The sequence below is a fragment of the Prionailurus bengalensis genome, chromosome B1, assembly GCF_016509475.1.
Source record: "Prionailurus bengalensis isolate Pbe53 chromosome B1, Fcat_Pben_1.1_paternal_pri, whole genome shotgun sequence".
Classification (NCBI taxonomy): Eukaryota; Metazoa; Chordata; class Mammalia; order Carnivora; family Felidae; genus Prionailurus; species Prionailurus bengalensis.
Window position 1 is genome coordinate 36622067 of NC_057344.1, and position 23696 is coordinate 36645762.

At 45.0% G+C, this 23696-nt stretch overlaps 1 long non-coding RNA gene across 1 annotated transcript; it reads right to left on the bottom strand.

The window, feature by feature from the left end:
* Positions 1-4129: 4129 nt before the first annotated feature.
* On the bottom strand, positions 4130-17150 carry LOC122472657. Its single transcript, XR_006294496.1, has 2 exons — positions 16137-17150; positions 4130-4206 (listed from the first exon to the last, which is right to left on the bottom strand). It is a non-coding gene; the product is annotated as an uncharacterized LOC122472657 (long non-coding RNA).
* Between the last annotated feature and the right edge of the window lie 6546 nt (positions 17151-23696).

The following is a 23696-nucleotide window of genomic DNA, read 5'->3' on the forward strand; positions in this document are numbered from 1 at the left end:
TTGCACGTTTTTCATGCTCTTGCTATTTTGAATTATGCTTTCTAACATATTAATATATATGTATATATGTTTATAACAAGAATCAAATGTTTGCAAAGGCTCTGAAGTACCTTTGAGGTTGGAAACCGCTGGTCTAGCTATACTAGCTCCAGGTTGGAGGCCAGGATGCTGCCTTCTGTTTATGCTAAATAGCTTCGTTAATGGCTGGACTGAAGTGTTAACAGTTTAGTAGTAATGGGTAAGCAGGCAGTTTGGGAGACTAAATGACTCCTGTTAAAAAATTGATAATGGCTCTTCCTGGGCAGGCACAAAGGACAGATAAATAAAGAGAGGCTGTAAGCTGTCCTGTGAATCTAAATCAGGCAATGTGGGTTAAGCCGCTATTTCAGCCCATTCTCGACTGGGTTGTGAACATTTTCTGGACCTCAGTTTCCTCATGTGCCCTGCCTAATGTAAAAGTCACTTGGAGTTCTTGTTAAAATACAGATTATGGTACAGTAGGTATTGGGTGGGGTCTGAGATCTGTGTTTCTCACAAGCTCCAGGTGATGCCCATGCTCCTATGTTCCAGGGACCATAGTTGGTGTAGCCAGGGCCTAGGAGACTCTGTTGGTCCTGGGAGTAAATAATGGAGGATAGCACTCAAACTACTACTTTCCAAGTGGGGTTCTCAGTGATAGTTCACCTTAGATTAGGTGGGGAAAAGGTGGAATTGGAAAGGAAATACAGATCCTGCAGGGATGCACTGTCCAATATGGTGGCTGTTAGCTTCATATGGCTATTTAAATTTAAATGAAATGAGATAAGAAATCAAATTACTAAGTCAAAACAGCCATATTTTAAGTGCTCAATAGCCGTATGTGGTGAAGGATGGCTAATGTGTCATATTCCACAGCACAGAATCAGAATATTTCCATTCATCAGTTGATGGACATTTAGGCTCTTTCCATAATTTGGCTATTGTTGAGAGTGCTGCTATGAACATTGGGGGAGGGGAAGGAAAAAAAAAAGAGGTTAGAATGGGAGAGAGCCAAAGCATAAGAGACTGTTAAAAACTGAGAACAAACTGAGGGTTGATGGGGGGTGGGAGGGAGGAGAGGGTGGGTGATGGGTATTGAGGAGGGCACCTTTTGGGATGAGCACTGGGTGTTGTATGGAAACCAATTTGTCAATAAATTTCATAAAAAAAAAGAATATTTCCTTCACCACAGAAAGTTATATTGTACGGCACTGCTCTAGGGTACTCAGAACCAGACACGGGAGCAGGCAAGGACCGGATTGCTGGAAAGTCTTCCAGAATGAGGAATCTTTCACTCACAGACTTATGAACTAAGCTGGGTGAAGCTGGACACTGCATCTATTGGTAATTGATTAGTGTCATTCTAAACCTTTGGACCTGGAGCAGAATACTGTTCTGCTCAGCTCATTTGCAGGTTAGGTTTCTGACCTCATGCAGTGCCCTCAGTTTATTCCATGCACTCAGCTCATGCATTTTGCATTAGCAAGCTTGGTGGACCTCCAGACCATTCAGAGCTGAGAGGTACCCTATTTCAGTGTTTTCTAAACCGTATTCTGGGGAGCTCTGGATTCCTTCTGCTACTTGAAACAGATCAGCTTCACTTTTTTTTCTGGTTTTGATATTGGTTTCCTAGAAAACATGCCTCTGGAAAAAAAATTGGTTCCCACTTTTAAACAAAGTCTCAAAACCACTGATTCTAGTTCAGCCATTACACTTTATAAATAATGAAACTGAGGTCCAGGGAGGTGGAGGTTCTGACCTTTCCAAGATCATATGGCCAATTAGCAAGAGAGCTGAGATGAGAAGTCATGTCTCCTGACCTGGACAGTGTTCCTTCCACTGGCTCATTGTTAATTATCTTTGCACACTACATGTCTGGCTGCCTCAGCTGGACTGCTGGCTCCTGGAGGGGAGAGGAGGCCTGAAGCCTTTCTGGAACCCCTGCTGGTGTTACCTGGCTTGTGGCTGGGGAAGTAGTACCATTTAGTTGATTGCAGGTTGTGGCAGCTTCCTGGGAGCTGAGATACTGAGGGAATTCAGAGGCTGGACACCTGCATGCATCAATTCTTCCAAGTTTATAATTTAGAAGTAATACTCTCCACACAGCGAGAGTTTCCAGGTGACTGCTATTTGCCAACTCTAAGGACCAGGAAAGGGTCATCAGAAGGTATTTGTGGTTCTTTCTTTCCCTGGACCTGAGTCTCTGCCCCAGAATTGGCCTCCAAGTTAGGCCTGAGCTCCCTGGGCTGGAACATGGATAATTTCTTGCCTTCCTCTAGAGCTCAGTGCTTTTTCATTGTTGGCCTCATTAACTATACAATGATGATGGCTGGCTCCCCAGCCGGCTGTCTTCCTCCTTTTTTGTTTTTATAGTAGATCTTTCTTGAGCTTCTATCTGTCCCTCCGGTAACACTTCATCTCTATATTCACACATGTTAACCATATGCCAAGGAACAGAAGTTTCTGAGCTTCTCCTAAATGGCACTGATGGGGGATTGGATCCAGTTAGGCCACTGGATGCTGAATGAAGATTGTTAGAGAATGATGTGAGAAACAAAGCTCTGACGATGGAGTGTTCCTTTTAAATTGTATTCTGCCCCAGAGACCTGGGCTGAATGTTCCAGATAGATACAGCTTCTTGCTTCACAAAAGGGTCCCATTTGCCAGGCATGTATAATTTAGGTTAATTTTAAATTTATTGTAAATTTAGTGTTCTCTTTGCTTACTCCCAACATAAAGATGATTTATTGGCATATGCATAATGCATGGCATTCCATGAATCCACAAGAGCATTAATATTGTGCATCCTAGAGGCCTTTCTCAGAAGATCTCTGTGCCTCTGGATGTTTCTATGTGCACCCTCCCTTCCTTTTTGAAGGTTGACCATGCTACTCATCCAAAGAGCCTAGCCATCCACAGGTGGGTTAAATAATGAGGAATGAAGATGTAGAGGACTAGGATGGTAGTGCCATAACTGCTTTTCTCCCCGGTTTGTTTGTTTGGGCTCCCCCTTTTGGAAGATATATGACAAATACTACTGGTTGATTCACTTAAGACCTATTTCACTTCTTTCTTCCTTGTCTGATAGACTCTAGAAAGCAAAACCCTACATTTCTAACCTCTCTTGTCATCTGATTGCCATGTGACATCATTCTGGACAACTGGGTATTTGCAGAAGTCCCAGGGAGAGCTTCCATTCCTGGATACACCAGGTCTTTAAGAAGAAAGATTTTGTCTTATATTTTAGCCTAGCTCTCTAATTCTTGCTTTGTGATGGGAAAACAGTGCTTGAAGGTGTGCCATTTTTTCAGAGAATGGGAATGAAAGCTCCACATTAAGGATGACAGAGTGAAAAGATAGGAGAATCCTAGTTCCCTGGTGAAAGTTTTGAGAAGCTGAACTTCCCCTGCACTGCTTTCTCTGAATATCTTATTACCTGAGGAAATGAACCCTACTTCTTTAAACTAATGTTTGTTGGATTTATATGAGCCTCAGTCAAATATATTTTGAAATGGTGAAGGATATATGGAAAAATTTTCAACACTCCACTTTTCCCATGAAAGAATTTCTTGGCTAAGACCCTGTAGTTACCAAGAAGGGTCTTAGATTAGAAGTCAGGATTTTAGTCCTGTATTTGCTATAAACTTGGACCCATATGCTCTTAGATCCAACCATCCTGCAGAAAATGAACAATTCATTTTCTGTATCTGTGTCTTTATCTGTAAAATGAGAGTGTTGTGTCGTTTCTGACTTTGCTAAGATTACATGGAGTCTTCCTAGTCCTGCAGGAAGAAATAAATTGTGAAATCTTTTTTCTCAGTAACCCTGAGTCCCTTTCCACCAATGGCATTCTATATCTACCATTTTCCATCTAATCCAGCAGAGTTACACTACAAAATGGGCAGGAAGATTATGTAGGTATCAGAATCTTGTGTGATAAACCACCTCCCAAAACTTGGTGGCTTACCTGAAACAATAACTATTTATTATTCCTTGTGATCCTGTGGATTGGCCAGCAGGTCTGATGGTCTTGCCTAGACTCACTCAGGTAGCTGCATTCAACCTTTAAGACAGTGGAGGGTTCCTTTTAACCTGTTGGTGCTAGTTTTTGGCTGGGGCATCTTCATTCTCTCTTCTTGGCTTCTCTATCAGGGTAGCCTGGACTTCTTTACATGATGACTTGGGGTTCTAAGAGGATAAAATAAGAAGCTTTAAGATGTTTTAAGGCCTACTCAGAAGTTCCCAAATGTCATTTCCACAACATTCCATTCAGAAAACTTCTAAAGCCTTAGTCCACCATAGTATAAGAGTTATGTCCTTGATCTTGTGTTTTGCATCGGGTCCAGATATAGATGAGTTCCCTTGTGTATTGCTGAATCCATCGGGTGACTAATGATTAAGAACTGAAAATTAAAAAGGCAAGTTATCTACTACTTACACCCCATTTACAATGTACCAATAAACAATAGAGAGGCAGAGAAAGGACAGTCCCAGTAGGCAGACATACCCAGACAAAAGGTGGAGGGCAGGATGTGTATGCTGGTTTCCAGAAACTCTAAAATGCAGTCACACATATGTTGCCTGTCCCCCCAGTTCGAGGAGCCCATAATTTTCTTTAACTTGAGCCCAGTTTTGCTTCCTTGGAGTGGTCTCTTCATCCCTTAAAGTTCTTAGCTCTTGTCTCCGTCCTTTGCATTTTGGTTCTGTCCTTTGGATTATTGGCTCTGTGTTCTGAGATGTCCTTCCTTTTCTGGAAAGAATGGCCCATACTTTTAGTTGAGAAGCTTTTTAAATCTGCTTCCTGCATATAGAAAGTTAGAATGGGGGCAGAGGTCTCTTTTCATTCTGAACTGTCCTTTATTTTTGGAAGAACTGATACAGTTCCTCTAAAGGCTTCATGAGTTTTCTATGTATGAGATTATTGTCCAGTCCATTTGATAATGCCAGAGTTGACATTTCTTCTGAGGCAGGCCTGTCTCCATCTTGAGCTGTGAGTCATGGTACTGTGAATTCTTAGAAAGCCTTTAGTCATGCTGAAAGGGCCTATGATGCATGGTCTTAAATCTTCCTGAGTTCTTAACAAAGGGTTTTAAAGGCCATGCTCTTGATTTGACCTTTTCTCCGCAGCCATTCCTTACTTCAAAAGTCTTTGGCTGGCTGGAGATACTACCTTAAGCTTTCTACATTTTATCTAAATTCTCCTTGAAAACTGAAAGTGGTTCCTTATTTAGCTCATTTCTCTCTTCATGTACTTCATGCAGTTAAAGTTAAATGGCACTTTCTACACTCTGCCTGGAAATCTCTTCAGCTAGATCTACAAGTTCATTAACGTGATGGTCAGTATTTTGTATCAACTTGAGTAGGCCAAGTGGTGCCCAGATTAAACGTTATTTCTGGATACGTTTGTAAGGATGTTTCTGGATGAGATTAAAAATTAATTGGTGAATCCAGTAAAGCATATGATCCTCCCCAGTATGGGCAGACCTCATCCAATCCATCGAGGGTCTGAATAGAACAAAAAGGTGGAGGGAGGAAGAATTCACCCCTTTTTGTTTTCTGTATGCCTGCATGAGCTGCTACATCAACCTTCTGCCCTTGGACTGGGATTGATACCATTGGCTTCCCTGGTTCACAAGCCTGCAGCCTTGGACTAGAATTATACCATGGGCTTTCCTGGGTCTCCATCTTGCAGACAGTGAGTTGTCAGAGTTCTCAGCCTCCATAGTTGCATCAGCCAATTCCTTCTAATAAATCTCTTCAAATATAGGGGTATCTTTCCTTTGTTTATGTTTCTCTGGGAATACTTACTAATACAGTTAGGAATCATTTCTACATTCCACGGCACCATAGTACACAGTTTTGCCAAGCATTCTACTTGTACATAACATGAATCACCCATTTTTCAGCCTCTAGAAATTGGTACCTGGAACGGATAGTTACCATAACTAATGTTAAAACATGTGACTGGCAAATGCTGGAAGGATAGCAAGGAGATTGTTAGTAGAGGCTGGAAGAGAGGAAGGAAGTTAGCACTGGAGGCTGCCATCCCTGGGCATGTTGTATGTTGGCAGTGTAGAAGCAGGTAAGTGGTCTTTTAGTTCACATCTAAGAAATTGCATGCAAGGATTCTCATCCATATCTGGATCTGATTCAGATGATGATAGGTTCTGAACTTCAAGCAGGTACTGTAATGGGATTAGGCCCTTTTGGGGGTCAGAGTTTTATGAGTACGTTCAAGGGATATGAATCATTGTGGTCAAAGGGTAGATTGTTTCTAAAGATGGCCACAAAAATCCTTCCACTGTGGATGGTTTCTTACTGTCTTGCAATGTGACTTTGCCATTTCTTTCATAAAGAGGTGAAATCTCTTTCCCCTCTCCTTGAATCTAAGCTGGCCCTTTATCTTGCTTGGACCAATAGACTAAGGTGGAAGAGAACTTGCAGACTACGTCCTGCCTAAACCCCCTCTTGGGGGCATAAACTACCTTGAAAAGAAGTCTGACTATCCTTCTGAGAAAATAGTGTAGAGACAGAGGCCCTGCCTGCCAGCAGAACTAACCATCAAGCAGGTGCATGAGGCCACCTCAAGTTGTCCAGCCCTCATCGAGCTGCCCTAAGACTGTAGCCATGTGAATAACTCCAGCCAGCAGCTCAGGAAGCAGGATGCCCAGCTGAGTCCAGACAGCTTACAGCATCATGAGAAATATCAGATTGTTGTTTCAATCCTTTGGGTTTTGGAGTAGTTTGTTATGCGGTGTTGGATCACTGACACAGGGGTGGAGGCCTTGTGTTCTGGATTTCAGAGTCTCTGCTCTCTCAGTGCTTGTGAAAGTAGCAGTTTTCTTTGCAAGACCCAAATTACCTGGAAGCCCAGAAATTATCTTCCTAAACCTTTCTGCTGGGACCCGGCAGGTGTTTAATAGCTCTCCCTGGAGTCCCCCAGCCCTCCCTTCCCAGCAGCCTGTTCCCCGTGGACTTGAGGGGTGTAGTGAGAGCAGTCACAACAGCTGGTGGGAACAGCTGCAAGACAGAAAGGCACTGGGGGTGTAATTACTTAGAAGTGAGCAGGGGTGTTGGGGGCCAGGGCTGCACACACAAGCTGTACCTGGGAGGGACAGGTGGCCATGGGGAGGCCTCTCCCCACTTAGGGAATTCACCAGCATTTAGGTACTTCCCATTCCTTAAGTAAACCCCATGCTTTCCTGTCTCCATGCTTGCCTGATGCGGTTCCTCTACCTGGAATGCTCCATCCCTCTTGTCTACCAGAGGGAATCCTACTTCATTTTAAAGACTCACTCACACATCTTCTCTGTGATGCTTTTTTTAACCTGGCTGGGCAGAGTCAATAGATCCTTGCTCTGCTCCCACTGTGCAATGCTATTAGCTCTTACTGTAGTCTGACTTATCTGTTGGGTGCTTGACTAGTTAGGCTTACATTTAACTGAGCATGACAGAAAGCTCCAAAGTAAGTATATTAAGCAGATAGAGCTCCCCCACTCATATGGGAAGCCTGGAGGTAGTGGGACCCAGGGCTGGTAGCTATCCATCCCTCCCCATGCCTCCATCAAGGCCTAGACTTGTTGGTTTTTGTGCTCTCCTGTGCGATATGTTTCACCCAACGTTTACCTCAAGGTCAAAGGTAGCTACTGAAGGTCCAGCATTCACTTCCATATTCCAGCCAGCTGGAAGGAGGAAGGGCATATTCTTTCCCTTTCAGCATATTCTTTAAAATTTGCACTTATCTCTTCTGCTTATGCCTTTGGCTCAAGCTTGAGATGAAGCTGAGAAATATGGTCTTTAATCCCAGCTAAAACCTAAGTTGCACTTCTAAGAAAAAGGGAGATGATTAATATCAGGGGTCAATTAGTGGTGTTTAAGTACTATCTGTCTTTTTCATTAGGATGACCTTTTGAGACTAGAAAATATACCCCATTCATCCATGTTTTCTCCATATTGATCAACTCTGTGCCTGGTGTATGCTGGATGTTCAATGAACAATGACATAGAAAATTGACTTGCTGATTAGAAGCCAATACCCCTGGAAGGGATAGTAGAATTCATTATTATTATTTTTTTTTTAATTTTTTTTCAACGTTTTTTATTTATTTTTGGGACAGAGAGAGACAGAGCATGAATGGGGGAGGGGCAGAGAGAGAAGGAGACACAGAATCGGAAACAGGCTCCAGGCTCCGAGCCATCAGCCCAGAGCCCGACGCGGGGCTCGACGCTTAACCGACTGCGCCACCCAGGTGCCCCTATAATTCATTATTAATAACTCCGTAGAAATTTGTCTCTGATCTCCAAGTCCTGGCTTCCTACTTTCTTTTCTGTACTTCTGTATTTCTCTATGACTTTTACCTGTCTATTTTCTCTTGCCTCTGGGTTTCTAGATCCTGAAACTATTACCAAATCTTCTTACATATTCTCCCGTGGGCCGCCCAGAAGAGCTATAGACTGGAAGGTGCGTGTTGCTTTCATCAGGTGAGGAGGTGTTGAGGGTATGTGTGTATCTGAAGTGGAGGTCAGGAAACCTGGGTTATAGTTTCAGTTTGTCCACCAGGTAAATCTGTTACTCTGGTAAACCATGCTTACCATCTTTGTCTTTTTCTTCTGTAAAATGATAAAGATATATATTATCTTCATCCTAGAGCTTCAGAATATACACAGCCAAATAAAGACCATGCATATTTTACCTGTATGTGTATGCATATATGTGTGTGTAAATTTATTATATATGTATATATTTTTTATTTTATATATGTATTTAAACACATACACATATATATAAAAATAGAGTTGCAAGATATTATTGTATGTAAATGTGTAATAAACAAATAACAACTAAAAAGATTCTTTGTATCCTCCTCCCCTGCAATTGGTTTTCAAAATACATACTCCAAAATAGAGGTAGGAGGGGGCCTGATCTCTACCTCCTTCCTCTGCCCTCAGTGTTTCCTCCTGAGTGCTGTGGCTCAGAACCCAGAAGCCCTTCTCAGTCCTGAAGCATGACTCACAGTCATTTCCATAGATGGGCCTGGAATGACAGGGTGATGGATGTTGCTGTCACTGTACTGAGATGGAGAAATGTTTTCTCTGGTTGGCTGTGGAAGCCTCCCTGCCATAGATTTTCTAGGGGTTCAGAAGTTTGACAAATGTGGACCAAAGGTGGCCTGCAGGGCCCTAGGGCTGGGACTGGCTTAGTTATCCACCTTTGGGGTATTTTCAAGGACTGTTTGGCCCTTAAAGAATTTACTATGTCATAAAAGTTTGGAGAAGGGAAGAGGAAAATAAATGAGGAAGGAGGTCTGAAGCCCATGCAGGCAAGTTGATGGGCTGAGCAGGCTTTCTGTGACCTCTTTGCCCACTGCCCTCCTTTGCCTGGGGGATGTGGTAGAGTGGACGAGAAAGGGATCCTTCTAGAAAGCCAGTGAATATCAAGAATGATCTTGTGAGACCCCAGCCCAGGATTTCCTGCAGGCACAGCAGCTATGACTCTGCCACATTCTCCATCTATGTTTGTAGAGAAGCCAGTGGGAATGAGGGGAAGCAAGGATCCTGTGGTGAGATGAGGGCGGGGTAAAGTTAGTGCCTGGCTGAGGGGGCCACAGCATCCTGGACATTGCTAGAGGTGAACTGCAGGCTTGTCTGAGAGAGTCTCAGCAGTCAAAACAAAGAGGAAAACAACACAAATGAGAAGACCCACCATGTTCACATTCAAGGTCAGAATCCTACTCTCATCCTACATGATTAGGAGAGCACAGTTTTTCTGCCACAAAATGGGTCCTTTTGAGGGGTTAAGTTTGACATCTTTAAACTCACTGCTATTATGCATAGGGCACAGTATGCCCTCCTGTTTCATCCCTCTAAGGGCAGGATAACAAAGCATTATTCCAATAAAAAAATAATGCAGAGAACAAAGCCACATAAGTTTTAAAAAAATTTTAATGTTCATCTAGTTTTAAGAGAGAGAGAGTGTCAGTGGGGAAGGGGCAGACAGAGAGAGTGACACAGAATCTGAAGCAGGCTCCAGGCTTTGAGCAGTCAGCACAGACCCTGATGCAGGGCTTGAACCCAGGAACCATGAGATCATGACCTGAACTGAAGTCAGACACAACCAACTGAGCCACCCAGGCACCCCACAAAGCCACATAATTTAAACCAGGAGCAATCATAGCCTTTCATGGCTCTCCCCTTTCCCCAAACTTCTTTGCTTGGGTCTTTCCCCATTGTTAGTTCCTACAAATTCATATTGGGCCTTTAAGGCTAAAAAGAACCAAGAAATATTCCTTATCTAGAAAGTGAGACCAAAATGAGGGAATCGGTCTTCTTAGGAGCTCTGCAAGAGGGAAAATATAAGCCTCCAAAGAAATCCATTTCTGTGATGTGAAGGGGTTGCACTGCTGAGGGAGGGAGCTCTGTGAGTTGAAGTCCTTTGTTTTCCTGCCCTCCACTGCACTATGCTGCATTTGGCTGCCTCCTCTGTCTTCATGTGGGATAAGAACTGGGTAGAGGCCCTGGATATAGACTGGGGAGAAGTTGCTCCCTAAAATACTCATGGGGAAGTATTTCTAGCCCCTGGGGCAGGAAACTCTGGGCTGCAAAGAACAGATACTGATTCTAAACCCTAGTCCCTCTGAGGGGTGGCAGGAATGTAGCCTGAACATGCTGCTGGAGCAGATGTGGGCCCTGGAACATCCTTGAAATGTAAAATTGTGAGTGTAAGGGGAGCTTGGGGACCAGTGGGCTCCATTGAGAGGAGTTAATTACATGGCCAGTTCCACTAGATGAAACAAGGAGACCAGGCTGCATAAACTGCTCCCAGGCAACACTGACTGCTAATGCCCCTCCCTCCCTGGCTATGCTCAGTTCTGTCAGGGGCAGCCAGGGGATGGTGAGGTCATAGCCAGGGCTCTGGAGAAGCAAAGGTCTAGCAGACAGCTACTTGAGGTTCAAGCAAATGCTAGGGCAGAACCAGGAGTTTTAAAAAGGCAGACTTAGCAGGATGCGATAACTGTACCAGAGGGGGACAGAAAGAAAAAAAAAAGGGGAGGGAAAAGAGGATGAAAAGGAAAGAGAAAGAGGAGCAGAAAGATCAGGGGACACAAGCAAGTGCAGCTAACAGAGAAAGACAAAGATACCTGGGAAGAAGGAAGAAATCAGGAGTAAACTTGGCAAGAATCCACCTGTTTTGGAAAGGGAACCTAAATGTGTGATAGAGAAAAATCCTGTAATGTTCATGGCTCTGACATTTAACCTCTAAAGAAAAAGCAGTGGTGGGAAGCCCAGAGACCCTCTTTTTCCTAAACTGGTTTGGTCATGGTGGATGCAGCCTCGGGCTGGCAGGCAGGTCTCAGGCCATGGGCTGTGGCAACTGCATGCCTCCTGAGTCTCTCCTGCAGAGGAGCAGCTCCTGCAGAGGAGAAATCCTGGGTGGGGACTCAGGACAGAAATATACTCAGAGACTAGGCAAATCATTTACCTCCCTGTGCCTCAGCTTCCCCACCAGTAAAATAGGAGCTACTCCCTTACACATATCCTTACATTTCTGCAAAGACCAAATGAGACCCTTGTCTTCATCCATCCAATCCATCCATCCATCCATCCATCCACTTATCTATTGCATGAAACCTTATTGACAACTCATTTGTACCAGGCACTGGGCTGAATGGTAGGGCTACAGGGTGACTAAGACAGAGTCCTTGTTCCCTAGAAACTCATTCTCATGGTAAGCCACATATATGGACAGATCCTAAAGCTCAGCGGGATAATTGCCTAAGGCATTGCCCTTATCTATGCTGGGATAAAGGCCAGCGTCCTCTGCATGGCTTATAAGTGTTTGATGACCTGGTCTAGCATCAGCATCTGCCCCAATAGCCTCTTTCACTTGGCCCCACGTTCCTGCTACACAGATAGGTGGGCTCATATCTTTCACTGTGGTTTGTGTTGTTTTCTAAACCTGAAACGTCAATTTTCTTCCTACTCATTGTACTTATTCTGACTTCCAGACTTGGTTCATTAATCTTCTCCTCCAGAGAGACTCCTCCCCACTCACCTCACCAGGCTAGGCTAGATGCCTGTTATCTTATTCAGAAATTATCTTTTGTCATGACTTTTTCTTCCATTACTATAGATGCAGAGGGAACAGGGGTATTGATCCATCTTAACTCATGCTTACGTATAGTACTCTACTATACTATAGTACTATAGTACTCTACATATTCTAACATATAGTAGAGGAAGTCTTTAATGAAAGCTTATTGAACTGAACTTAGCCGCTCTGACACCACAGGGGAAAGACAGAGTGAGGAGTCAGAGAAGCCACCCATGAACTGGGTCTTGATGTATGTGTAGGAGTTCGAGGGGGAAATAATGGAGAGAAGAATGTCCCATATAGGAAAACATATGCAAAGGCCAGGGGTATGAGACCAGGTGCCTTGGTCAGGGGATGTGAGTTGTAGGAGCTGAAAGAGGGGTAGCTGCTGAATTACCACAGCTGAATTACCTGTGGTAATTCATTTTGTGTGTCAACTTGACTGGGCCACAGGGTGCCCAGCTGTTATTCGGTCATTCTGGGTGTGTCCAGGTGTTTCTGGATGAGATTAATGCTTGAGTCGGTAGCCTGGGGAAAGTAGATGGCCCTCTCTAATTTGGCTGAGCCCCATACAATTAGTTGAAAGCCTGAATAGAACACAAAGGCTGGCCTCCAGTGAGCATGGAGAACTTCTCCTACTTGAATGCTCTGAGCTGGGACACCAGTCTTTTTCTGCCCTTGGACTTGAACTAAAACACTGGCTCTCCTTGAATCTCTAGGCTGCTGGCTTTTAGATTGGAACTTACACCTTCAGCTCTCCTGGTTCTCAGGACTTTGACCTTGGATTAGAACTACACTTTTGGCTCTCCTGGGTCTCCAACTCAATGGCTGCAAATATTGGGACTTCTCAGCCTCCAGAATCACATGAGCCAATTCCTTGTGATGAATCTCTTGCTCCCCACACACTCATGCACATATGCACAAATGGCACACACATCTTGCTTGCCCAGTTTCTCTGGAGAACCCTAACTAGTACAAAGGGGATGTCCCATAAGGCTTGTAGGCACATTAGGTGATACAGAAGCACAGAGGGTATTAAGTTTGGGAGGACATGATGAGGCCTATACTTCTGCATCACAGGAACCAGTGCAGGAGGTCTGGGGAGGGACCTTCATCAGCTGCTCTGAACCCCAGGCCTTCTTCTCTGTCCCAGGGACTACTGCTTTGGGCCTGCCTTACCCCTGAGGCTGAAATGCTGCCTCCTGCCACCTGGGGTGGTCCAGGCCATCCCTGTCTTCTGTGGGGTGCCCTGGCCTTACTTAGTTGTAGGTAGTCCCTGGAGAGCCCTTAAAGGAGATGGGCCTGTAACCATGGTATGGAGTCACTCTGGCAGAAATTAGAAGCCCTAACCTTCATGCCTTGGTCTCCACAATGTTTTCATGCTTCCTCTGTTTTTCTTGGCTGTTTTTCTATACTAGCTGGTAAAACCTTTTCAAATATTCCAATTGTCTCAGTTGTTCAAGGAGGAACCGAAGTCATAATTGGTACTGATGTTTGAACTAGTGCTTTAAAGACAGGTAACAGCTCCTTGAGGCCAGTGACGGGGCAGCAGCAGACCAGGGGATGCAAGATCCCCAAGGAGGGGGATACTATGGAGGATGATACCAGAGCCATTTGCTCCAACTTGTTTTACCCACCTGGAGGCTGTCCTAGCTGAGACAAAACCTTGAGAAGTGCTGTTTTATCCGAGTAAAGAGTGTCTTTTATAGCCTGTCACTTGTCAAAGCCATATTCCTGGCAGGAAGAAACACTCCTTTTCCTTAGACTTGGTGGAGTTGCCCCTAGGTTTGAATTTTGGAACTCCTGCTGCATGGTTGTACCCTGAGGTCATCTCCTGTGGGTCACCGAACCTCATTTTCTTCATTTGTGAAAAAGAATTGTGCTGACTTCACAGGCTGGTGGTGAGGATTGTTTAATGAGGAATATGTGTGAAGGCACTTGCCACACGGGGAATGCTGCATAATATCATCTTCCTTCCTCCCTATCCTTCCAAATCTGGAGAAAAGCTCTCTAGATAAAGCGATCCGCCCTTTCCTCTGGATTCCCTTAAGAATTCTTTTATTTCTCTTTTATTTCTCTATTTCATTTATTCTGAAAATGTTTGCTTCCTTCTCCATAATGGAATCTGAGCTAATGGCTGCAGTATTGCAGGCCTGGGGTCCCTGCTAAGCCTGCAGCCAATGAAGGCCAGTGGGAATAGACTGAGCAAACTCATTTTTAGGATGTAGTTTAGTACTTGAACATCTAGGACCAGACTCCTGCTGAGGCATAACTATGACTCTGGAAATTCCTCTTCTACTTCTGTTCACAAATATAAGAGCCCCCTAGAGAGGCCAAGGAATGGTGCAGGGGGAGAGGAGAGATATTCAGGTTCAGACCTTGTAGGTGGGAAGTTTTGCCTTCTCTCTGTCTCCTGTGACACATGATTGTTGAATAGTGACTATTCAATCCAACTCGAATTTGTGCTATCCATCCATCCATCCATCCATCCCTATGCTTATTCAGAGATGAACACCATGATTCCAGTTCTGGTACTCAGACTGTGGAGAAAGAAGCTGCTCAGTGTGGTAAATTGTGTGACAGAGGCATTTTCTGGACAGGAATTCTCAGAGCACAGAGTAGGATTCTCAGACAAGGTGCCCTCTGACCTGGGTCTTTAAGGACAAGCAGGAATTTCTCAACACAATAAAGGATTGCATTGGGGTGAGGAGAGAGTCCCTGAAACAGAGAGATGATCTTGTGCAAAGCTTGGAGGCATGAGAAATTCTGGCATGTTCAAAGGACTGGAACTAGTTCAGACTGGCTGGAAGGTAGAGCCAGAGAAGGGACTGCATGTATGAGAGCAGTGTGGGTATAAGGATGTGTGCATATTTGGGTGGGAACATGTAGGCCTGGGGTGCTGGTTTGGGAGCATAGTGCCTGAGAGGGTAGGATTTGAGGCTGGAGAAATAGAGTCCAGATGATGACAGGGTAGTTCAACTTTGTTCTGTGAGTAATGGGGAGCTGCTGGAAGATTTTAAGCAGGAAAGTGACGACGTCACATTTCTTTATTGATTATTATTTTGTGTCCAGTAATGTGGATATTCAAAGAGGTATAATAGGGATGTTTCGTGATTTTATGGAGCTTAAGGTTTGATTGAAACAACATGTACACTCAGTGCCCTTCTCCCATTTCCTCTCTGGGTCTGTCTACTCATTTGCAATATGAACGTCTTGGCTAGGTTTCCTCAAGCCATGAACCCCAGCCCATGGACCTGAGGCAATAATGCCTGCTGGACTTGTCCTGTGCTTTCCCAGAGCATAGACCTGGGTCCCCATCCCTTGTCACTGGTTAGAGGTCTGCTGTGAAGACAGACACCTCCCCAAACCCTAACCGAAGGGCCCCTGGCTTCTATTGCACCCACATATCAGTTAACCAGAAATGATTGCCTAAACTACCCAAACCCAGGTGTGCAGAGACACCTAAGAAGTCACATTCAGTCCTCACTGTTTTTTGTATGCCCCAGGATAAATCATGGCCTCCTTCTCCCTTGGGGAGATTTCTAGAGCCCAGCATACTTCCTGTTTGAACCATCCCTTCTCTCCAGCACATAATCTGTCACACACCAGGCTAGGTGGTTTCCAGCATACCACTGAACCTCTGGGTAAAGCCAAACGAGAGAAAACAAAGGTATGAGGATTGTTGCAAACCATTAGGTGAACAAGAGCCACAGGGTGGAGGAATTTAGAGATGGGGGAGAGTGGTGGCTAGGTACAGAGATGACTCCCTTCCCTTAGACTTCCATCTAAGACCTTCCCCAGTCCTTGCCTCTGCATTTGCATTCTTCCTGCCTGGCTTCCAGAAGGAGCTTGGCCCACCTGCATACCTCTGCCAGTGCTTTGTTCCTCCCATACCTCTGCCTGTGCTGGGCCCTGGCTCACTCCTGCCCTTGCTTCCAGGTTCCCCTCTGACAGTGCCTCCTGGGGGGAGGCGAGGGACCTGGGCCAGGGGTTTCCTCCCAGCAGCCCCAGCTGCCACACCACTCACCTGTTCCATGTCTGAATCTCTCACTTTGGTTGGGTCGGCTCCTTCAGAGTGTAAACACTTCTTATTCATGTTGCCCCTCTGGTGCATGACAGAGTCTGTGCTTTGTGACTGGTGGGATCAAGTGAATGGAAAGAGGTTCATTTTCTGAGGGTTGAGAGTATATCAGGTATCTTGAGTCACTTCCTTTGTGAAAGGGAAGAGAGAACCTAGTCCACCTGAAGCAAGATTATACAGTGAATAAAGTTTGTCTTCAGCGATGGCCCCAAAGCCCCTATTTTGGTGGTCTTTATCTTTCCTTCATCTATCCTGGCTTCTATGTATGGCTTTAAGGTGTGTCAAGATAACTTGTCAAGTTATCTTCCCAGACACTGTAATTTATAAAGACTCACATGGGAAAAGTTCTTGCTTAACACAAGGGGGTGAATTATGAGTCATAGATCTCCAGGATTATGAGATCATCTCATAGCATGTCCCCCTGCCCACAGCAGGCTGGTCAGGGCAGACAGTGGGTGCCAGGTGTGCAGGGACACCTGTGAGCTCTCTGGCGGCAGGCACTGATATATCTCAGCACCTGCCTCAGGGCTATGCACAGGCTAGATATGTACAAGGCAAGCCATAAAGTTTCTTGAGTGAATTAATGGAGACTCCATTATTTAATGAATGAATGCAGAATCCTCTACTCCCTCCTGTATTTTAACTGTAGCCAAAATTGAGTTATTTTTTTCTCTCAAAAATGTAACCCCCTGAGATTCTTAGCATTCTTGAATGATATTTGCCTTCTTCTGGTATTGGAAAAAAGGTGATCCATCCAGATATTTAGAGAGGCACTCATAGTTCTCGTTGGAAACTCCATATGGGATAAATGATGCTAATTTATGCATATTTACAGGCAACTAACTTCATACCCTAGTGAGCTACATAGCCTTGTAAGTTCAAAGTTAACCTTCCAACAATAGGAGCAGAATTTTAATTGAAAAAGGTAAAGCAGGCATCTGGCAGATGTAGTTTGTTTAGGGGGGCATTCTATTAAGGAGTCACTGAAATGGCTCTGTTGCTGTTGTAACAGATTCTTATTGAAATGAGATTTCACTTTTTTTAATAAAGAGAAAATCGCCTGTGTTTGCAATGTTTTTCAACAAACTGAGATTTCTTTTTTTAAATCATAATTGATTTATTTTGTAATGCAATATTGTCTAACATTCACAGACTCATTTGAATAAATTATTCATCAGCTTGTGTGTGTGTGTGAGACCTACCAGACACGTCTGCTGGGGCTCCGTGGGCTCCCTTCTTGCCACCGAGGTACAGGAAACCTTAGCACAGCCACAACGAACATTAATCAAAAGCCAGAGCAGGTTGTTCTTAACTAAAGCCAGAGGACTAGGTTATTAATAAAGACACTTGATGGATCCCATTTCTAATGGGGGATGGGAAGGGCGGAGTCAGGAGGTGGTGCCCACTAATGTACCTGTCCTGTGTTATTATCCTAAGGTGAACTTCCTTGCAATCAGTTACACTGTGAAAGTAGGCACATCAAGTACATACAGAAAGGATAGCATATTTATTGATTTCTTTACATTGATGAAATAATTTCTCTGGGTGTCTTTTTGTCCATTTGGGTAAAATACCATAGCCTGGGTAGCTTAAACGATGGCAATATATTGCTCACATTCTGAAGGTGGGAAGTCCAAGATCAAGGCACTAGCCGATTTCAAAGGTCTAATCCCATTATGAGCACTCCACCCTCTGACCTACTCACCACCCAAAGGCCCTACCTCCTGATACCAGCACATTGTGGGTCAGAGCTTCAACATATGGGTTTTGGGACAACACAGACATTCAGACCACAGCACCTGGTCTCACTTTTATGATTCAGAATGTAGAGTGAAAGCTGATCACAGATTTGGGAGGCTGGTGAAAAGCACAAGGGTCTGAGAGTAAAAGGTGCTATGAATACTGCCCCCACAAAGCTGAGGTCAGGAAGGGCTCTCTGAGGTCACGTTGTCTGCCCCCTGCTTCCCGTGCTTTTCCCAACGTCACCAGGTGAGTGTGAGCCCAGGCAACTCCTCGCCCGGGAGTGAGCTGCGTGGCCCTCCTTGGCCCGAGCATTTGTAGGCCCAGTGTTCTCTGGCTGCTGGCCTGGGGCCTGGAGGTCTGAGAGGGCAGCCTGGAAAGGGCTTGGTGTGACTCTGGGTCTTGCCCTCACACCGGTAGGCCTTTCAAGGAGGCTGTGACTTCTGCTGTATTCCGGGTGGGCAGGGATGTGCCTTCTCTCCTTCCCACTGAAGAGAAGGTTGAAAGGCCTTGAAGGACTCTCTGGCAGAGTCCCTGCTCCAGAACATCTGCCAATCACTAGAACAATCCCCAGATCAGTATATCCCCCACAGGGCTCTTTTATTATTTTTAAAAATATTAAGAGAACTAATTAAATATAGAGGTGTGCTACGGCCCTAATCTGTGGCTTCTCATCTTTCCTCTCCTCCCTCCTTCTCCTGCTGGGCCCCAGTGTGTATTGTCAAAGTGGCAAGTGAGGAGGGAAGGAGAAAGCCAGGGAGATAACACAGAATTGGTATGCCGGGCAAAGGCTGCGGACACAAGGGACTTCTTTTAATCCAGTCCATTAATCAATTTCTCCATAGAAATTGAATTAACTGTCTTTCATCAACATCACATCCCAGGACTTGAAAACACCATGTGCACACAGGAATGTAAATGTGGCAGGGCGTGTGTCTCCCTTCCTGCGCAGGTGAACATGTGGGTCTCCTGTTCTTTGGTCCAGTGCAAGGAAAGCGAAAAGCCTGGCAATCAAAGGGGCTGGCAGTAGTCATTGGCCTTGAACCTGGGCCACCGAAGCTATCTGCCCTTTTTTGTTTCTTGCTCACAGCCACTAGAAAGACTTTGTACTCCCATCCCTCTTTAACCTAAACACATACACTGTAGAGTATCAGTCTCACTGTAAGATTTTTTTAAATTTGGGCTTGAGTTGCCCCAAAACAACTGGCCCTTGTGCTGCTGCACCCCCCACTGTGCCCTTCATTCCTGCTAACATAAAGCTCTTTTTCTGGGTCAGCGGGCTCTGGCTTGTACTGGGAATCTATCAATGAAGGTTTGAAAGGATCTCTGTCAGTCTTTGAGATAAAATTCAGACACTGCTGTATGCGTATGAGGATGCAGCTCCAGAGAGAGGTCAACCACAGGAAATTCCTTAGAGATTTCAGTATTTAATTAATTTAATCAGTAACTAATAGATATTTATTGGCTGTCTGCCAGGTTCAGGATTTCTGCTGGGTCTCAAGGGCACAGAGATCAAAACAAAACAACACAACACAACCCAACAATGACAGCAACAACAACACCCCCCCCCCCCAAACAATTAGGTCTTTGCCCAGATAATCCAGTGAGGGGAGACTGGTAGAATAAGAATTCACAATTCAGTGTAATAGATATTAAAGTGGAATTTTGCAGTTTCTGGGATGAGGATGTGGAGAAGATGGAGTGATTACTTGGCCTGATGGGGCCAGGAAAGACCACATAAAAGAGGTAGACTCTGGAAAGACAAACCATTTGCTAAGGGAGAGGGCTTGGAAGCAGATTCCAAAAGAAAAAATTTCATTCTCTCTCACATTCCATTTTCCATACAATCAGAAAAGTGATCATGCCATTCCTATTCTTACCCAACCCCCGTGACATTTCATTGCCCTCAGAAGAGCATAAAACCAGCTTTACCAGGGAGACCTCTGCAGCCACATCCAGGATGGCACATCCTGATGCTCACACCAGTGAAAGTTGATGTGACTTCTTTAGCGCGGTCCAGCCTCAAAGGCTGCTATTCCCTCTGACTGGAATACCTCCCCCTCTGCCCTAATGCCTGTTCTGCCATTGGCTGTCTGAGTCCAACTCAGCCTTCAGGTGTCTAGAGGGCAGCTTGCTTGTCCCCTCCCCCCACCTCCCTAAAATGGGTTAGGCCCTTCAGTTACATCTTAGAGCCCACCTCAGCCTGCGCTTCTCTTTCTAGCAATGATCTTGGTTGTAATTACTGTTTGAAACTCCTATCCCTCTCCAGACTTTAAGTGCCAAGAAAAGAGGCATTGTATTTGTTCTGATTGCTTTGTTAATGTCCAGGCCTAGCCCAAAGTAAATGCTCAATAAATCCTTGCTGAATGAATGACTGAACAATTTATGTTTGAAAAGGCTTATTTTAGGGAAATGGTGAAGGAAGTAGCTTCCTTAGGGCAGGGTGAGCAGCCTGACGAGGTGGGACTGGGCAAGATTGCTTGTTAAGCTAAGGAGTTTGGGGCGTCCGGGTGGCCCAGTCCATTGAGCAACAGACTCTTGATTTTGGCTCAGGGACATGATTCCAGGGTTGTGGGATCGATCCTCGTGTCAGACTGCACTGAGCATGGAGTATGCTTAAGATTCTCATTCTCTCTTTCTCTTTCTGCCCATCTCCCCCACTCATGCATTCTCTCTCTCTAAAAAAAATAGCTAAGGAGTTTGGACTCTGTTCCATAGGCAAAAGGAACCATGAAAGGCTTATGAGCAAAAGAGTGACTTGATCTGATTTGTGTTTTCCAAATATAAGTCTAGTGCAATTGATTCCCAAGTTAACTCTCCAGAGTTGGCTCTTATTTGATTTTCCAGATTCTCACTCTTCTCATTAAGCAAAGCGAAGGCAAACAAGTTTTGGGTTTCAGTGGTGGGCAGGTTTATAATTTGATAGGAGCACATCATCTGCTTTTCATCTCCCTCTACCCCCATCCACTCAACCTGAGAGCCTCCCCAGGACCCATTTGGTTGTAAGACACACTTAGAATCATGCCCCTGCCATTCCAGCCTCATGGACTGAGTGCTCTCCTGCCTCCATGTGTTTACTTGTGCTGTTTCCTCTGTCCCAAGAGCCCTTCCTTCCATCTCTGCCTTTTCCAGTGTTGCCCATCCTTCCTGGCCTGCTTTAAGGCCTGCTCCCCATGTGGAGCCTCACTGACCACTGCAGGCTGTCTGCTCTGTGAGATTCACAAAGTACTTATATTCTCTGCCCTACTAGCACTTGTGGAACCACAGAGCCAGGCCGACCTCCTTTTTTAACAGGAGGGGAAACTGAGGGGGAATGAATTGTTAGGGTCATACATCTGGGGAGTAGCAAGACCAGGGCCTCCCTCCAGGTGGCCTGACCCAACCACATTTATGGCTTTCCCCCTACATGGCACTCCCTAACCAAGCTCTTGAGCACAGGTATCTTGTCTTTAACTTTTCAGCACATGACCAGTTTTCCCAATAAAATCAGGAGCTCCTTAAAGACCTAGACTACAGAGCATCTCATTTGTCTGAGTATAAATGTATGGCACATAGTAGTTATTCTGTGAAGGGTCATTGATGTGAAACATTTCAGATAAGAAATATTTCTTTGCTCTCCATTAGCTTCTGCTCTGTTCATTAGGGCAGTGGTGGCCTGGGAACCAGACCGTTGATTTAGAAGCATGAGGTGAGAGCCACAGCAGAGGGCCTTCTTGTTGATGGTGTGCTTTTAAGTCTCCCAGGAGGCAAGTCTAAAGCATCATTGGGAATGTCTTAAAGTCCTTGGAAGGAAGGGGTGGTTTTCCTCTCCTTGTCAAACCCCTCCTCCTTCCTGACCCATTCTCTGTCTTTCCCTGCCTGCTCTGTTTCTTGGAGGCTGACTTCACCTGGAGAGCATCACCTAGAGTCCTCTGCTGACTGGCTTCATGTAGACTCAGCCAGTGGATAGAGAAGGAGTAGGAGGAGGTCAGGGTGTTTATTCCTGGATTCTGTCCCTCCATACCTGCCTGCACTTCTGTGGATGGCTGAATTCCTAAAGATAGCTCCTGCCAGGTGGCTGTGAGAGGTCTTTCCCCTATACCCCCTCAGGTGCCATGGCAATACTGGCTTCCTGCTGTTGCTGGTCCAAGGTGCCTTCCACCCCTTGCCATCTAAGAGGCCCTGGGCCAAATTTTCCTTCCAGTGTGCCGTCTGTTTTTCTGGGATTGGGTCTGACCTAAGGTCTTAAGGAAACTCACAGAACCAGACTATTGGGGAGGAGGATAGTGCAGGACCAAGTATTTTTGGCAATGATGCCAGATGTTGAGGAATACAAAGGCATAAACAGTGTCTTTGAGCCTGCCCCTGGGATTGGGCATGAGGGAGAGTATGGGGCAGAAGAGCCACTCCCTACCCTCTCCATTCTTAGCTGGCTCTATTGTGGTCACCTACCTTTTGAGGGGACTTTTATTTTATTAAAAACACATTCATTCAAAAAGTAAGAGGCCACTACTCTCCAAGGAGCTTACAGCATTCTGGGAAAGACATATAAACAAATTCCACTGGGAAATAGATGAAGGGGATGAACCAAGCATGTCAGGTGTGGCTGGATGTGGAAGCTACCAGCTATGTACTGGACTGAAGTGGACCCTGATGCAGAAAAAATACTGGCTTTGGAGGAAGAAGATGCACTTAAGACCTAGAGTCCTTAATTACTCTCTGAACCTTGTTGATGAGCTGGGAAAAATGACACCTTGTTTGCAGGCTATCTTTAAGACCTATGTGAGATGCCATGTACAAAGTCCTAGCTCTTCAATGAGTGGCCCCCATTACCAGGAAATGTGTCATTTAAGTCCCAGGGTGAACAGGGTAGAAGGACCTGGCACAACAAGGCTGATGTTTTAGTATCTGATGAATGAATCCATGAATGGATGACTGAATGAAGGGAGATAAGACAGTAGCAGCCACTGGTGTGGATGGGAGTTGGCTCCATGGTGAGAGGCTGGGGGTCTGACTCCAGCCTGCAAGGGAACAAGTCTCACACCTACCAGGCTATTCTTTAGTATAGATTGCTCCCACAGTGGGGAACTCCAGGGAAGGAGGGTAGGCCAAGGCAGAAGTGACCTCAATTACCCAAGCTGTTGATTTTTGGGTATTTAGGCTATACCTTTGACACAAACTCAAAATTTACCAGTTCGTTTATTTCACTTGGTTAGGAACCAAGACAATAGAGGATGGAAGATATCAATTTCATTAGAAATATAACTTTTTTTCCCCCTTTCCTTTTTTCTTCTTTAAAAACTCTGGGCAACTGACCTAGTTTTTCATTCCCTTTGAACTCAACTACAGCAAATCTTCTTCAAAGCAGGGTTGTAACATTCAGGTTCTTCAGTTTATGTGGGTCAGGGTGACTTCCTGTGACTGAAAAAGATGAGCTTCGAGTGCCATCGTTTTTAGCTGCCTTGGTGCCTGGAACTCTTTTGGAATTTTCTTTTTTAGCCTCCTTGTTAGCCTTAAGTGCTTTAAGTTATGGGAGTTAACAGGAAAAGTGTGGCAGAGGAAATGTTTACTATTTGATTTTATAATAAATGACTTTTAGAAGGGAATGGGCAGAACAGACAAGGTTGTTCCTGGCATCTCTCCATTAGTGCCATCCCTGGTGGTGGTGGTGGAGGAAGTGTTACCTGTCTTTTACACATAGTGGAAAGAACACCTGACCAAGAGTCAGGGAACCAGTTTGTGAACAATGTGATCTTGGATAAGTCACAACTTATTTGTGATTCTTCA